We start from the raw sequence: 17,938 nt of genomic DNA, 5'->3' as shown, positions 1-17,938 counted from the left end.
ATCTATCCAACTATCTAACTTAATCTCTCTCTCTCTCTTTATATATATATATATATATATATATATATATATATATATATATGTGTGTGTGTGTGTGTGTGTGTGTATGTGTGTGTGTGTGTGTATGTATGTATATACATGTATGTATAAAACCAGCAAAGGCTCTTCACAGAGAGAGGAATTCACAGTAGAACAGCAAATTTTTGGCATAAGCAAATCATAAAAAACTATATGCAGTATATTAGTGATGGGTGGGAGGTGAGAAGATTCAGACATGGCCCTATGGTTTGGAGCAGATCATAGATTTAAATCAGGAAGGGAATTTAAAAGTCATCAAGTCTAACTGTCTTACTCCATAAATGAAAAAAAAAAAAGTAGTCAAAGAGGATTAGTGACTACCCAAGATCAAACAGCTTTTAAGTAGTACATGGGGTATTTGAATCCAGGTCCTATGATAACAAATCCTGGGTTCTATTTATACCACTAGCACCAGTTTTATAGACTAATCCTATTTGTGAAACATAACTCAAGTAATGTGAATTTAGCATGATTCCTCTTTGTTGTTGTTGAAGTGTTTCTATCATATCTGATTCTTCCTGACCCTATTTGGGATTCTCTTGGCAAAAAAAAAAAAAAAAAAATGGTTTGCCATTTCCTTCTCTGACTCATTTTAAAGATGAGGAAACTGAGAAAGTGATTTGTTCAGAGTCATACAGACAGATTTGAACTCAGGGAGATGTTATATTACTCAACTATCCAATAGTTCCTCTAAATTAATATAATAATTAACCAGATTGTCTTCCTTGCCAAACTAGCTGCCATTCCACATTCCTGCATTTTTCTCCATAGTCTATCATTTCCCCAATCACCCAAGCTCAAAAGCTATTAATATGTCTTGTTACCTTTGAGTCTTCCAATCAATACCCTTTTTTTCAAGTTTCATGAATTCTTTCTTCCTGATGAATTTGCTTCCCACTAAAAGTTTCCTAAACCTCCTATATTGAATATTATAGCAAATTTCTCTGATAAAGGCCTTCTTTTCCAAATACATAGAGAACTGAGTCAAAGAATATGAGTCATTCCCCAATTGAAAAATGTTCATAGGACATGAATGGATAGGTTTTGGAAGAACTTGAAGTTCTTAGTTTCTATAGTTAGACCCAAAAAATGCAAAAGAATACTTGGTTGGTTGATTGGTTGATTATTGTCCTTCCTTCTTGAAGAGGACCAAAATGACATCACTATGTTAGAGTTGAGTTACAGTGGGTCCAACTATGGCTGATCAGACCAATATGAGCTTGGAATGCTCTACCACGTGTCTGTAAAGGTCCTGTCATCTCTAAGTTATAATCCTTCTCTGGGAGGAGGTTTCTTTTCTGTATAATCTTTTTCCTCTGTGAGCAGGTTTCTTGGGAGACTTCTGGAGCCTCCAGTCAGAGTGAAGGTAGAATCTCGAATCCTCTTCTTCCTGAATCCTGGCTCTGAATCTCCTCGAGCTTCCCTGAAGTTCTCCGGGGAAGTCTTGTTCTTCTCCCAATCTAGACTGCTCAATCTAGACTGCCGTCCCAACTCAATGTCCCAGTCTTTAGACTTCTGAAAAGGAGTTTACATATTTAAAGGAATTTACACCTTTAAAAGGAGCAAGTTCATTGGTTGAAGTATTTCCCACAAGCCCCTGAGTTCTCACAAGCCCATTCTCTGTGAAGATAAAAGAAGGCAACATTGAGTCTGAAGTCAGTCTAGACTGGGACATTGAGTTGAGACGGCAGTCTGGATTGGGGAAGGACAAGAGCTGGAGGAGATTCAGAGCCAGGATTCAGGAAGAAGAAGAAGAGGCTGCCTGGAGGCTCCAGAAGCTTCCCAAGAAACCTCCATACAGAGAAAAAGGATTCACAGAGAAAAGAAACATCCTCCCAAAGAAGGATTGTAATTGAAGAGACGACAGGACTACATTTTGGTGCCCAAACGTGGGACAAGGACTTATTCTGAGCCCTTCAAAGGAGCTAGCCCAGACCTTTACAATTGTCAGACACAAATAGTCCATACAAACATTTGGGATGGCTTTGTGCATCTTGTGTTTCTTCTGAGCTATTTCAATTCTGCTTTGCTCAGAGAGCACAGGACCTCCTCTGATTAGGGCACGCCATACTGGGCAGTCCTATGCCACAGTGTCTCCCATGTCATATAATCAATTCTAAAGTTCTTAAGAGAGACCTTCAGAGTGTTCTTTTTCTGAGAATCTTGTAAGAGCTTGCTCTGTTTGAGTTCTCCATAGAATAATCTTTTTTTGCAAGCATACATCTGGCATTTGAACAATGTGGCCAACCTATTAGAGTTGTGTTCTTTGCAATAAAATTTGAATACTTGGCAGTTTAGTTTGAGAAAGGACCTCAAGTGTCTTATCCTGCCAGATGATCATCAAAATCTTCCTAAAACAATTCAAATGGAAACAATTCATTTTCTTGACATAACACTGGTATAATGTTCAGGTTTCACAAGCATACAACAATGAAGTCAGGACAACGGCTTTGTAGGCCTTCAATTTGGTAATCAGTCTACTACCTCTTCCCTCTCAGACTTTCCTGGAATCAGATAAATTCATCTTCTTGAGTTCAAAAGAATAATTACAAAGTAATTAAACTGAACAGTAGTATTTATGGAAGTCTGGGAAAACTACAAGTAGCAGGTAGTGCTTGAACTTTATCTTGAAGGATAGAGAGTCTGGTAGGCATAGGCAAACCAGTGAAAAGGTATGAAGAGTGATGATAGAATGCCAAGGGACAACAGTAGAAAAAGGTCAGTTTACTTGGATTGTAGAATTATATACAATAAAATTAGGAAAATATGTTGGGACCTTGTTGTGAAGTTATTTAAACATTTAAAAAAACTTTAAATTTTATTTAGGAGACTAAAGAAAGCCATGGGAATTAATTGAATAGAGGAGTTACAAAGTTGATCTGTACATAAAAGATATTACTTTGGCCTCAGTATGTAGGATGGACTGCCATGGAAAAAAAATTGAGGCATGGAGGTCAAATAAGTGTCCACTGCCATCATCTAGATGGAACATGGTCGAATGCTTGAACTACTCTATTAGATATCTGAGTAGGAGCAGGATGTAAGAGATGTTATAGAGCCAGAATTACAAGTTTTGAATTTATAGGCTAAGAGACAGCATTCAGTGATGGATCATGCCTATATTGTGAACCTGGAAGATTAAAATAGAGTCTTGAACAAAATAGGGACGTTTGGAAGAGGGTGGATTTTAGGATATAAATAATGAATTTTGTTTTGGATTTGTTGAGTTTCAGATACCCATTTAAAATACCCAGTAGGCAATTAGTAACATAGGATTGCTTTTTAGGACAGAGATTAAAGCTTGATATCTTAATCTAAATCACTAGCATAAAGATGATAAACTCAGAGAAGCTAATGAGATCACCAAGAAAAAGAGAAAGTAAAAAGAAAAGGAGAGAATTCAGGAGATCCATTTGTACCTCCATAGGTAGAGGACGTGATATGACTGATAAGCCAGGAAAAGAGAATAACAATGTGTTTAGACAAATAGGAGGAGAACCAGGAAAGAGCAATATTGTAAAAATCCAGAGAAGAAAGAGTATTCTCTCTTGAATACTCCTAAGTATTCTCTCTAAATTCTTGAATGTTCCAAAGGGCCAAATGCAGCAAATAGATGCAGAGGGATAAGGACTGGGGAAAAAAGCATAAAATCTGGCTACAAAGAGTTGGTAACTGGAAAAAGCAATTTCAGTTAAGTGATAAGATTGAAATTGATTGAGGAGTGAAAGGAGAGAAAGTGGAGAAACAAGTAGGGATGTTTTCCAAGGAGTTTAGGTGAAATGGCATCCAGAACAGCTGTAGAGAGGTTGACTTTGGCAAGTAGAAGGGCCTCCTATAGACCACTACACAATTCTTCCTGCCCTCTATAATTTCTGGAAGTGAAATCCTTCTTCTTGTTGTTAAGTCATGTAAGACACATCTTGATCACCTTTGGGTTTTGTTTTTTGGGGGGATTTTTTGCCAGAGATACTGACCATTTCCTTTCCCAGCTCATTTTATACATAAGGAACTGAGGCAAACAAGGTTAAGTGATTTGTTCAGTCACACACCTAGTAAGTTTCTGAGGCCAGATTTGAACTCAGGAAGATGAATATTGCTGACTCCAGGCCAGGGGTTCTATCTACTGTGTCACCTACTTGCCCTTTTTAAATTTTTTTTAAATTTTATATATATATATATTGTAATGTCTTCTTCATTCTTGGGTCTTCTTCATTCCCTTAAATGAAAGATATCCTCATTTCATTTTGACATACTTCTGATTGTTAGCAAGTCTTTATATGAACTAAAATCCAACTCTTTGAAACTCCTACCCTTTTCTCCTAGTTCTATCCTTTGAAGGAAAGAACAAATTTTTTTTTTAAATTTTTTTGTTTTCTCCCAATTTCATGTTAAAACAATTTTTAAAGCATTTTTTTAAGTTTTGAGTTCCAAATTCTCTTTCTTTCTTTCTGTCCCTTCTCCCCTTCCTGAGGTGGTAAACAATTAGATATGTGCAATCATTTAAGCATTTCCATTCTAGTCATTTTGTGAAAGAAGGCTCAAATAAAAGAAAAAGAATGAATGAAAGAAAGAAAGAAAGTGAAAAATAGCATGCTTCAGTCAGTAGTCAACCAATATCAGTTCTTTCTCTGGAGACAGAGTATGCTACATCATTAGTACTTTAGAATTGTCTTAGATAGTTGTATTGTTGAGAATAGCTGTCATTCACATATATTCATTGAACAATATTGCTATTACTATGTGCAATGTTCTCCTGGTTCTGCTCATTTCACTTTACATCAGTTCACATAAGTTTTTCCAGATCTTTCTGAAACCATCCAAACAAAGCAAATTTAATCCTTTCCAATGCCCTTCAAATGTTTGAAAGCAACCATCATATTGCCATAAATCTTCTCTCTTTCAGGGTAAATGTCCCCAGTTCCCTCAACTATTCCTTTCTAGAAAATTGATTTTCAGGCTTTTCACCATTCTGATCAACCTCCTCTGGATATGTTCCAACTTACCGATGTGGGACCCAAAACTGAACACAGAATTCTACATGGGTTCTAGTCAGAACAATAAGAATTTTTCATCTTAAATGATATTTGCCAAAAGCAATAATCTCCAGCTTAGATCTATTAATATATCAATAGTGGTATCAGTGAGGGTGGCACAGTAAATAGTGCTGAAAATAGAGTCAGGAGGACTTGAATTCAAATCCAACTTCAGATATTAAGTAACTGTCTAATCCTGGACAATTCCCTTAATCTCTGTCTGCTTCAGTTTCATCAGCTGTAAACTAGAGATCTTAATAGCACCTATCTCACAGAGTTGTTATAAGATTTGCAAAACACTTGGCATAGTTCCTGTGCATAGTATTTACTTAATAAATGCTTGTTCCTTTTTCTTCATATTAAACAAAAATGTACCTCCCTCTTAAGAGACTATAGTGTCCAACATCATTTTCTGAATAATTATATGTGTTCATCTTTTATATGACTTATGAAAAAAAGCTCTCAGAACAAGCAACAAATCAGAATATAATAAAATGTAAAGTAAGTTATTTTTTTCCAGAAATTTTTTTTAAATTGTCTTACAATCCAGTATACTTTTACACTTGTGATCTAAAATCAGCACTGATTTTGAGGAAGGCAAACAATTGACAATTCGGGTTGATAGATATTACTAGAATTTTTCATTATATTTGGGAAGTGCTCTCTAGAATTTTAGGATGGCTTAAGGTGAAGAATACAACTGAAAAAATTTAGACCACAGTTTTAGATCACTATAAACATGGAAACCACCTGTGTGTCCCAACATTCAGTTTACTACAATGCCTAAATGAGATTTCTGAGCAGCTGCAGCAGCAACACGGTGAACACTGGAATTCATTTTCTGGTAGGAGCATCTGGGTGGATGGCAGGCAGGCATCCTGGCTGGTTTCTCTCATGGCCTCTTAGCCAGCTAGCTGGCCTAGTGGAGGTACTGGCAGCTGTACACCTGCCATAGAGCTCATTTGAGGTCAGGTTCTTGATGAGCTCTTTTATTCTATTCATCTAAATACCATGCTTTCTAGACTTACCTATTGTTGTGAAAGATTTGCTGATTTTTGTTATAAATACAACCTACTACAAAAAAGTCCTTTTATGCTGATGGGGGACATTTTCTTGACTCTTCTTTGTTTAATATGGAAATGTCTCAGGCTAGCTTTATGACCACACACATTCTAGAAGACGGGGTAGGAAAGACATAAAATTGTAGCTATCATATAGGTGGCTGCTCTATGATTCCCTTAAGCAGTGTTTGAATAGCCAAAGAAGTCTCTATCAAAGCAGATTACTTTGTGAGTGCAGAGTGTCCCAAAAGCCTTAGTGCCATTTTTGAGCTTTATAGCTTAAAGTTGTGCTGAAACTTTTGGGACATGTAAGCATAATTCATTCCATTAAAGAATTCATGAGAAATCAAGCTACTCCAGAATGATACCACTTATGTTAACAGAACATTAGTTGTCATAGGAAATTGACATCAATTGCATTGATTGATTAAATACCCTATACAGTGTTTTAGCAAAACAGAGCCAGTAAGACAAGAAGCCTGACATAATGTCAAATTAGATGTTTTTGTGTAATTATTTTCATTTTCCCACAATTAGTTTCTTCATTTTGGACTAGGCAAGGGATAATTTTTTTTTAAATTTTAATACATATTGCTTTATGGTCATGTTAGGAGAGAAAAATCAGAGCAAAGAAAAAAACAGAAAAAAAGAAGTGAACATAGCATGTGTTAATTTACATTCATTCTCCACAGTTCTTTTTCTGGATGCAGATGGCATTTTCTCTCCAAAGTCTATTGGGATTGCTTTGGATCACTGAATTGCTAAGAAGAACAGTCTTTCATAGTTGATCATTGCATATTCTTACTATTATTCAGTACAATATATTCCTGGTTCTGCTTGTTTTATTCAGCATCACTTCATGTAAATCTTTCCAGGACTTTCTAAAATTAGCTTGTTCATCTTTTTTATAGAGCAATAATATTCCATTACCTTCATATACCACAACTTATTCAGCCATTCCTCAATTGATGGGCATCCACTCATTTTCCAATTCTTTGCTACCACAAAAATAGTGGCTACATTTTTTGGATATGTGGGTCCTTTTCCCTTCTTGCTGATTTCCTTGGGATACAGACCCCATAGTATCACTGCTTCTTCAGAGATGACAGTTTGATAGCCTTTGGGGCATAGTTCCAGATTACTCTCCAGAATTATTGGATTATTTCACAACTCCCACCAAAAATGTATTTGTTAAGGGGCAGGTCAATTCTCCAAGAGCCTCCACAGCTGTGGATCATAGCATCTGAAGGAGTTGCAAGGCAACCTTTGCTGACACAGGTTTATGGACTGGGAATGAGATCCATTGGAGGCAGAGGGAAGAGGAGAAAGATCAGACAATGCAACGGCCTTTTTGTGAGAGAGGGCAGAGAACTGTCTCTCAGTTTCCTTGTATCATCCTCTCACAAGAGGAGATCCATTCTGGGTTGGATCTCCAGCAGCCACTGCCAGGTGGCTCCCGAGTATTCAGACAGCTCTCCCGTGTATTCCAACATGTATTAGTGTTCCAGTTTTCCCATATCTCCTCCAACATTTATCATTATCTTTTTCTGTCATCTTAGCCAATTTGAGAGATATGAGGTAGTACCTCAGTGTTATTTTAATTTGCATTTCTCTAATAAATAATTATTTAGAGCATTTTTCTTATAACTATAGATGGCTTTAATTTCATCTGAAAATCATCTGTTCATATCCTTTGACTATTTATCAATTAGGAAATGACTTTGTATTCTTATAAATTTGAGATAATTCTTTATATATTTTAGAAATGAGACTCTTATCTGAAACACTGGCTGTAAACATTTTTTCCTAGCTCTATACTTCCCTTTTAATCTTGTTTCTGTTGGTTTTGTTAGTGTAAAATCTTTTTAATTTAATGTAATCAAAGTTATCCATTTTTTTTGGCAAGGGATATTAACGTTTTGATGTCATAGACTCCTTTGTCTGTCAGGTAAAGCCTTTTCAGAAAAATGCTTTAAATGCCTATTATAAAATATATAGAATTGTAACAGATCAATTATATTGAATAGTTATTGATTTATATACATATATGTGTATATATATAATCAATATATATGTCTGCATGTATACATATATTTATGTCATATACACACATATAAATGAATTTTTATATATAAATGTCTGTATATATATATATGTATGTACATATATATATATACAACTGTGATAGGACAGAAATATATACATCTCCAACTTCTAGCTAAATAAGCTAATACAGAGATGATTAAGTTGGAAAAGTTTTCCTTAGTCATTCCCAGACTATGGCTTCTTCTTTCTGCACCCCTCCCTCATTCAGAGGTTACCCTCTCCTCCTTTCAAATACCTAGTGCCTCCCTCTCTCTTTTCTCCATCTAAAGAAATATTTTATAAACATTTGTTAAGCACCTAATATGTATTCAATATTAAATATGTATATTGATTTTATTTCATTATTAATAATAATTAATATTAATATGATAATATAAAGATTTAAATAATGTACATCCTAATGGGGGCTGGGTAAAAGAAGATACAACATGAATAAGTACAAAACTAGATATAGATAAGTAGGAACAAAGTACTCTAGGAAATTTTTAAAAAGAGAGAGGGGGATGATTTGTAAAAAATTTACAGAGGAAGCACTTAAACTTAGCACCTAAGGGAATCCTACAAAGAGGTTGAGGAATGTGAAAGACAAATGGTAAAGGTTACATTTTGGGAGTGGAGGAAAAGAGGATTATAGACTGGACAATGCACAGAAAAAGAAATAATCTTTCCAATTAGAATACAGGTAAGAGATCAGTTCACATGGGTAAAATATCTCATCTCGGTCATGACTCTAGGGTTTCCTTCTCCCCACCATTCTTTATACCATTCCTTGCTTGAAACATCCACTGACTTCCCATGTTTACAAAATAAAAAACAAATTTCTAACTTCACTTTCATGGTTCTTCATAATATGGGATCAACCTAACTTGCTTTTAAAACTTATTTCATGTTACATGTACACGATACTTTTTAGTCTGACTAAGCTGATAGCATCCAATCCTACCACCATTCATTTATAGACAAAGAGGAATGAGAAGCAAGAATTTCAAGAATAAAATCCTGAAGACAACAAAAGAAGAAATCTGCTGAAGATTAAAAAGGGAAAGTTGTCTGAAAGACCAAATCTTTGTGCAAAAAAAAAACTCCTCAGCAATTGTCCCATGGTCAAACCACATTTAAAGTATTCACTTCTAGGTATCATATTTTGGAATGCTATTGATGAGATGGAGAATGTTTTAAAAAGGCAGCCAATATGGGGAAGTACCCCAAGACTATCTTAAATAAGGATCAGGCAAAGAAATTGAGAACATTTAGCCTAAAGAAGAGAAAGCTTGGGAAGGAATACAGTTGTTGTCTTCAAGTATTTTAAGGAGAAATGAGAAGCAGAAATAGACAGGCAGATTTCAGTTTCAAATAAGACGACACTTCTAATAATTTGAGCTGTCCCAAAGTGGAATGAATGACCAGTCTCAAACTATAGTGGGTCTCCCCCCACTATGCAGGTCTACAAGTGAATCTAGGTTGACTACTTGTTGGAAATGTTGTGGAAGGGATTCTTTTCCAACTCTGGGCTAAACTATGAAGTTTTTATGAATCCTTCTAACCTTGGAGAATCTGTGATCCTGGAAGGAAGGGGGTGAAGAAGGAGACCTGTGTCCCATTCATTATTCTGCTTCCAGCAGCCTAATCCTGGGTTCATTACTTTGTATCTTCTTGGAGTAGCAGGAGGGGAAAAAGGTGTTACATTAAAATGCATTATTGAATACTGTTTTATAGTTCAAACAGAGAAAAAAATGTTTTTTAAACTCTAAATGCTGCATTTCTCGAGTTTTGTTGAGCAAGGGGGATGATAATTTTGTTAATGACTATTGGAGTTTGATGTAGGACAAACTTAAAATCAGTCAATCAATCAATAAGCATTTATTAATTGACCGCTATGTGCCAAGTACTTGGATACAAAAAAAGGTAAAAGACAGTCCCTATTTCCAAGAAGCATAACAATTTGCTCTAGTAAAAATTCAGCCTAACCTCCTTCTATTGTCTTCCACATTTTCAGGTGAACTGCTGTCTCCATACTCCTTACTTTCCTCTACAATTATTTATCTATTAAAACCTTTGTTCACATTGTTTTCTGTGACTACAATGTCTTCTTCTTTCCCTCTTCCTTCCAGTCTGGATTCCTAACCATATTTTAAAGTCCCAATTCAAGTGCTGCCTACTTCAGAAAACTGTTCCTATTCTCCCTGCTCCTATCATTGATGAACTTCTCCCCCACCCACCTGAATTTACTTAGCACTTAGATTGCATCTCTTTTATGTTTTTGACATCCTTTGTATGATAGTTATTTTTGTATATGTTTTGTATCTCTACTAGAATATAAATACATGGAACTGTCTTTATTTAAATTTTGTAATGCCCCCCTCCCCATCTAGCAATTAACCACTGAATAAACAAATATTTTTGTTTCTTAATATGTACCAGGTTCTGGGCTAAGTATTAGAAATGCAAACACAAATAAAAGGAAAAACAGTACCTGCCCTCAAGGAACTGACATTTTTTAAAATTGTTTTTAACATTCATTTTTGGAAATTTTTTGAGTTCCAATTTTTTTTTCTATGCTTTCACTTCTTCCCCAGCCATTGAGAAGGCAAGAAATGGGATTACAAATTTCCAGTGGACCTCAATTTAAATCCCATCTCTGATATTTATGATCTGTGTGACATTGGAAAAGCCATTTAACCTCATTGGGATTTAATTTTCTCTTCTATAAGATGAGGAGCTTGGACTCATGATATTTCTCTTTTCCATCTCTAGATATATCATTCAATGAGTGAAATGATTTGCTCTAAATTCCAGAGATAATAAATGGGAAAGCCACAACTTGAGCTCTGATCTTATGCTGGTTCTCCTCACAATCTCTCTACATTAACAATACTTTGCCTTTTTTCAAAAGATGCCTATTTGTTTTTCAAGAATCTTTGGACCTTATTATGGAACAAAGAAAGAATTGTTATGACCAAGGAAATACTCTGAATACCTAAAACCCTGTATTATAAAAGCAAAACTTTTTAATGTTTACTAAAATTATTATTATTATTTTATACCTGCTAAAGTTAAAATTTGTACTAAAGATAACTAAAGGCCATAGACCTTATTTTTGGGGAGAGGTTGACCTTAAATTTGACCCAAAGGTCAAACCAAATACCAGAGACTCTTTCTGTCTAGAACTATGTTCATAAATTCCCTTTTACTACTTCAGATAAAAGTGAAGTTACTGAGTAACTGAAAGATTGCTTATGATTCAGAGTTCAATTTTTAGATCTAATGTATAATGTTTAAATAAGTAAACATTAACTTCATAAATGACCCAGGCAAGAGAAATGGAGTGAAAGCTTGGGATACTGGACTTAAGAGGCAAGTAGGAGACCTTCTAGTTCAATCATTTAATTACTAGTTGTCTTATGTTGGGCTAATAATCTCATATCTCTGATCTATTGTACAAGTAAAGGGGCTTGATCCCCAAAAGTCATTTTTAGCTCTCATATATTGTGATTCTTAGTTGTTAGGGGAGCAAATGATGCTAATAAACAGCAATGTGAATATAGGATGATATAATGTATTTGTAATCAGAAAGCTCTGAATTAAAATCTTGTTTCAGATAATACGTGACTGGGGCAGTCACTTTGCCTTTCTTAGGCTCAGTTTCCTCATCTGTAAAATGAAGATAATGATAGATTCTTCCCCCAAGGATAATTGTAAAGGTCAACAAGTAGTCAGATAGTCAGTGGGAAAGCCAAAATTTGAACTTAAATTTTCTGACCCTATGTTGATTTTCCTATACCATACTATAAGTCTCTCTATAATAATAATACTTTGCCTTTTTTCAAAAGGGTGCCTATGTAGTTTATGTAATGAAAGTGAGTGATGAAACTTGACTTATGGCTATTCATATCTTCTAAAACAGCTGTGAAGTATATAAAGATCTGGAGGCTTTTGTTGCCTCAGAAGCTCAGTGTATGCTATGTTATAAAGATCATTGTGGGGAAAAATCACTACAGAAAAAGTAGAGAAGAAATATCATGGACCCAAGACTAGGGTACATCCCTACATCTTCTCTCTCAACCAGTAAACCACCTTAGAATATTGATACATCAAAGAGTTTATAGTCAATAACCAATTATCAAAAATACCCTCAAAGTTTATTGAAAAAATGTCTTCTCAGGTCATATAAGCAAATTTATACAGGTTAATTTAAATACACTTCCAAGATCTCATTCCTCAGTATGCCTGCCCTACTAAAAGTAAGACTATACTACAATTTTGATATACAAAGTATAGCACATTTTTCTTGCTTACTTTGGGATTTATTATAAAAAGGATACTCCTATGCCCATAACTCCAGAGCCAGAAGGAACCTTCAGAAATTATCTGACCAGACTTCTTAAATTTTTTCCTACTCATGACCTCTTTTCAGCCAAAAAATTTTAATGCAACCCTTGGTAGATAGGTAAACAAAGCAAACATCTACCAATAACAAATCTTGATTGTTGTGACCCCCACATTCAACTATAAGACTATATGTAGTCTAGAAAATTTTAAAGAAGCTGAGATCTAGTCCAACCCTCTCATTTAACAGATGAGGAAGCTAACCCTCGATGAGGTCAAGTGATTTGTCCATTATCCAAGTTTGGTTGTTCATTTTGTGATAAAACCACAGTAACCACCAAACAGACATCATTTTATCTGGCTTTCTCAGGGAGTAACTTTTTGCTGACATCATTTAGGGGAATCAGGGATAAGGCACATCCAGGTGAAAGGTATACCTTATTTATTGGCTGGGAGTGGGGGGGAGAGTATGGTGCTATCAATAGACCAAACTAAGAATGGCAGAAACTGGGCCAAGTCAAACTTGGACCCTTCATCCCTGAAGAAAAATCACCTATTGAATATAAAGCCTAGGAGAGGTAAAGCCCAGAAAGGTGTTCACTTAAGTCTTTTCTAGGTAATGGTGAGAGCCCATGAGATCAGGTTAGATAACATAATAAATCTCAAAAAGCAACATAAATCTTAAAAGCTTGAGTCATCTATTTATTACACCAGAGTGATATTTTATTAGCACTCTTATTGTCCTTGTGCCCTCTATACAATCTGTGAATTTATTATTTATCCTATAAGCAAATGCTCTTGATTCAAACTCAGGGCAGTTTCTGTTTAGCAAAACAAAAAAATGGCTGCAAAAGTTAGAACCATTGGGAGACTGGTAGACTTTAAGGGATCCAAGGACAAACATTACGTTTAGAACAGGTTAATACATTTTACCAGGGAGATATTAGAATATCAGTTACTTCCTTTTGGAGATCAGTTAACCATGGCCCAGATTAGGACAAAGTTCAAAGATCTGGGTTTATCAGTCAGGATTAAAATCTATTCCATCTGTAAGATTGTATACATCCTTACAGATCAGTGGCCAGTGACATACATTTATTTGCATAGACAGTGTGGTAGTTGAAAGTCTTTGGCTACTGAAAAGAACAAAGATAATCCATCTATATGAAAACCTTAAACTCAGGACCTCATTCACATTATGCTTTAATTAAACCAAATCATCTCAGTTGTGAACATTTCTATTTTAGAATTTGAAGGGTAAAGGAAATATCAGGATTTCATTTAATTTTTTGAGGAAAACACTCAAATTTATCATCTAAGTCTTTATTAGACTTATATCCAAAGAAACTCCCAGTTATTTGCACATATTGATACTATAACCCCCTTCAATACTTAACACAATCCTGACTACATATTAAATATTTAGTAAATACTTGTTAATTCATCAATGCTGAAGAAAAAAAAATGGAATTCCAGTCTTTCTCCTTTCGCAAGATCTGTGAAACATCTGAATGTATATTCTTGTATCCATACAGATTCCAATTCAAAATTCCAAAGACTCCAAGATTTAATAAAGAGCTTTCATTTATTACTTTGAGGAAAAGAATATCATATGGAGGCCAATATTCTGAGAATGAGCCTCTCCTACCTTTAGAGAATCTTTGGTCCTCTAAGAAATGATCTCCAGTAAAAGCCTTGCTAACTTAATTGGATCTTCTGGAGTTTGTGTTTCCATTGGCATAGCAATAATAGCTGAATCATCTCCACACCAAAATATGTTAAAGAAGGATAGTTAGTGAAGATCTGTTCTTCCTATCAATAATATAGCTTATTTTGGAGAGAAAGGGAAAGCTAAATACAATTTTAAATTTTTTTCAACTTTGAATTTAAATTTTTAAAGTTTAATTAGCCTGAATCACTTAATTCATGATGCTGTTAATAATCTGTCCTCTTCCCTAGAGCAAAGTCCTAGCTAGAGACTATTCTGAAATAAAACTAGCGCTTGCTAAAGCATTAAGCATGTATTTTTAATATAATACTCATGTTCTAAATGGGACTTTACAAATAAAAATAATATGAGACAAAGACCAAAAAAAAGTGGTGGTTGTCTCAAAAATTTCATTACAGTTTTCTGTTACTAAATGCTTAAAACTGCACTAAAACTTTTGGATCATATAGATAAGATTCATGCGTGTCATGAAGAGGAATAAATGTACAAAGAATCCAAAGGAGAGGAAGATATTAAAAGGATGGAAGATATAGATCTGATACCAATCAAGGAAGGAAGGAAGGAAGGAAGGAAGGAAGGAAGGAAGGAAGGAAGGAAGGAAGGAAGGAAGGAAGGAAGGAAGGAAGGAAGGAAGGAAGGAAGGAAGAGAAGAAGGGAAGAAGGGAGGGAGGGAGGGAAATTAACAATGGAGAGAACATCAACAGATACTTTCCTATCTAAATAAAATATTTATGCAAATCAAAGATAGAGGTCTTATGGTATAATAATTAAGAGTTTCTCATTTAGAGTCGATAAGACTTATTCTGATTCCAACTCTGACACTAGCTGTATAGTTCTATACAGCAAATTGTATAACCTCTCTTCAGCTGTAAAATCAGAAGTTTGGTCACAGGAATGAACCAATAATTTAAAGGACACAGTCCTTGCATCACATATTCCTATAAAATAATGTCATTCTGTGTTTTCCAGCCATGTCCAGAGGTTTGGTCATGAAAAATCAACACAGTGGAACTACAACAACAGCAAATATTAATTGAGCTATTACCAAGTGCTATTTCACAATAATGATAATAATAATAATACCAACATTTATATTACACTTTTAGGTTTACAAAGCACTTTACAAGGATCTTACGTATCCTCACAACCCAGAAATAGATGCTATTACTATCCCATTTTATAGTTGAAAATTTTAAGGTAGACAGAGATTCAATGATTTGTTCAGTATTTGTCAGCTACTGAGTGACTGGAGGATCTTTGAACTCAAGTTTTTTTGAGGGTTACCCAATGCACTATCTATCTAGCTACATAAATTTAAACATTTTCTTCCCTAAAAAACCTTACAAAATAACCAAAATATAGTAGAGATGAAGCAGTGTATTCTAGTTTAGTGGAATTAGGAGACAGACATGTTCTCACCCTTGCCTCTGACACTTAGAAGTCCTGACCATGGGCAAATCATAGGATCATACATTTAGATCCTAAAGGAATGTTTAAAATCTTTAAAGTCATCTAGTTCAACCCCTCATTTTATGTTGAGGCTCAGAGTAATTTGTTCATGGCCACCAAAGCAGAATTCAAACCCAAAAGGACTCTATTTCTAAGTTCAGATCTCTGTCCACTGTACCATCTCATCTCTCTGCTCCAGATTATTCTTCTGTAAAATATGGACAAAAATACATATGACAGTTATAGATTGTTGTGAAGAGCAAAAAAGATTTTTCAAATCTAAAATCTATATAAATGGGAGATGTATGTAAATATAGACATATACAAAGATATAGATGAAAACAAATTCACTTAGACATGAAGGATTGAAACAAGGTTTTCAAGATACTTTATTGATCTAAGATACTAAGATTCTGTAGTGTGGTAATGTGCTAAGAATGCTACTTTTTTATTGTAAAAGAAAAAGTCATTCTTTTCCTAGGACTCAAAGCTTTATTGTGGCTTGTGACAATACACATATCTGAGTATTATGCCAAGATGTGTGTCAGGTACCAAATCTAAGTAAGAGCAAATGATGTGTGTGTGTGTGTGTGTGTGTGTGTGTGTGTGTGTGTGTGTGTGTGTGAGAGAGAGAGAGAGAGAGAGAGAGAGAGAGAGAGAGAGAGAGAGAGAGAGAGAGAGAGAGAGAGAGAGAGAGAGAAGGAAAGTAAGAAAGAAAGAAAAGAAGAAAGGAAGGAAAGAGAAAGAGAGAGAGAGAAAGAAAACACTCAAAGGTGAATCAGGGAATATCAGGTTACAATTCCCCTGCCCACTTCCTCTCTCTTCGGGCTCCCCCTCCCCCACCAAAATCTTTCAGATTGAACAGGACAAAGTTTGATCTCTTCCATGTTGAGAGTTTGGAACAAAAGCAGCTTTCTGCTTGAGCTGGACTTCAAAAGACCGCTGAGTGACTGCTCTAAGTAATACTTTGTTGTAGATCTCAGAGGAAATTCACAGATGTCCTTCTGTAACTATGTGCAGTTCCAAGGACCTTTAACCAAACAGAGAGGTGTTACTGTATTAACTAGACCGATCCTTGCACTGGAAGAAATACTTGTGAAAACCACGAAGACTAATGGAGGGGCCAGATGCAGTCAAGTTCAGAACCCATTTTTCTTCACTGAGGTTATCTTATGGGCCAATAAATGAACATTCGGTTAGGTACCCGAATTGTTTCTAATCTAGGATTTTTTTTTTTTTTTTTAAGTGGAAGAGAGTTAAGTTAGTCTCTGGTTTGACAGAAGCCAGTAGTACTTAAGAAATTATTCTAAATGAAAGCCGAAAAACTCGGGAAGTAAGGTAGTTGACCCGGGCACTAGATAACGATCCGGGTGCAAAATATGGAAGAACCAATTTAGAAACCGGATAGGGGCAGACAGGCTCAGGGACGCCTACAGCTAGTGCTCCCCTCCCAGTTTACAACTCGCTTCTTCTTTCCCCAGGTTGCCTTTGTTCCTTTTCTCTGTCCTCCTGCCTGGAAGAAATTGAGGAAAAACTGACTGCGGAAACTTCGCTGGTCCGGAAATCTGCCCTTGGCTGCCACGGCGTTGGAAAGCTTCTGCTGGGCTGTGGCCGCTTCGCTCGGCTGCGCACCGGGCTGCGTCTCCTCGGGTGCTGGAGTGGCTCCGAGCCAGCCCGCAGGGATTCTAAAATGCCCCACCTCGGTTCAAGTTTTCTCGGCATTCAGGTAATGCCTACTCCGGGGCCGAAGCCCCACGTGGCATTCTTGCTCTCACTTGGTGGAGAGGGAAAGAGAAAATGAAGTACAATCCTCTCCCGCTTGTTAAATCCGTGATCCAGAAGCTAATTGGTGGAGCTGACCTCCCACCTTTTCTAGTCCTCCCTCGCCAACTCCCAGACAGATTCCCCCTTTTTTCTGCCTAGGCTCTATGCACTTGTTTGTGATCCCGGCGGCGCCGCTCTCCCGGGTATACTCCCTTTAGGCTTCTGCAAGCTTGCGGTGCATTTGGTCTTTTCATGTCTCTTTCTATTATGGCGGAGCAGCCACACACTTTTCATGAGAGCGGTGCTTTGTGTAAAAAGCATTGGCATTTGGCCTTGATACCTGTATCTCTTGATGATTGCAACAAATTTCTAAAATAAATATTGTACTTTGA

At 35.9% G+C, this 17,938-nt stretch overlaps 1 protein-coding gene across 1 annotated transcript in view; it reads left to right on the top strand.

Moving 5' to 3' along the window:
• Nucleotides 1-17,938, top strand: part of MYO3B (myosin IIIB) — a 679,546-nt gene extending 661,608 nt beyond the window's left edge. The window contains exon 36 of the mRNA XM_074302208.1: nt 17,264-17,938. The gene's annotated coding sequence lies outside the window, so the exon portion shown is untranslated. The remainder of the gene's footprint in view (nt 1-17,263) is intronic.

This window comes from Sminthopsis crassicaudata, chromosome 3 (genome assembly GCF_048593235.1).
Source record: "Sminthopsis crassicaudata isolate SCR6 chromosome 3, ASM4859323v1, whole genome shotgun sequence".
Taxonomy (NCBI): Eukaryota; Metazoa; Chordata; class Mammalia; order Dasyuromorphia; family Dasyuridae; genus Sminthopsis; species Sminthopsis crassicaudata.
The sequence above is the reverse complement of the archived record's forward strand: the minus strand, read 5'-3'. Positions and strand labels throughout refer to the sequence as shown.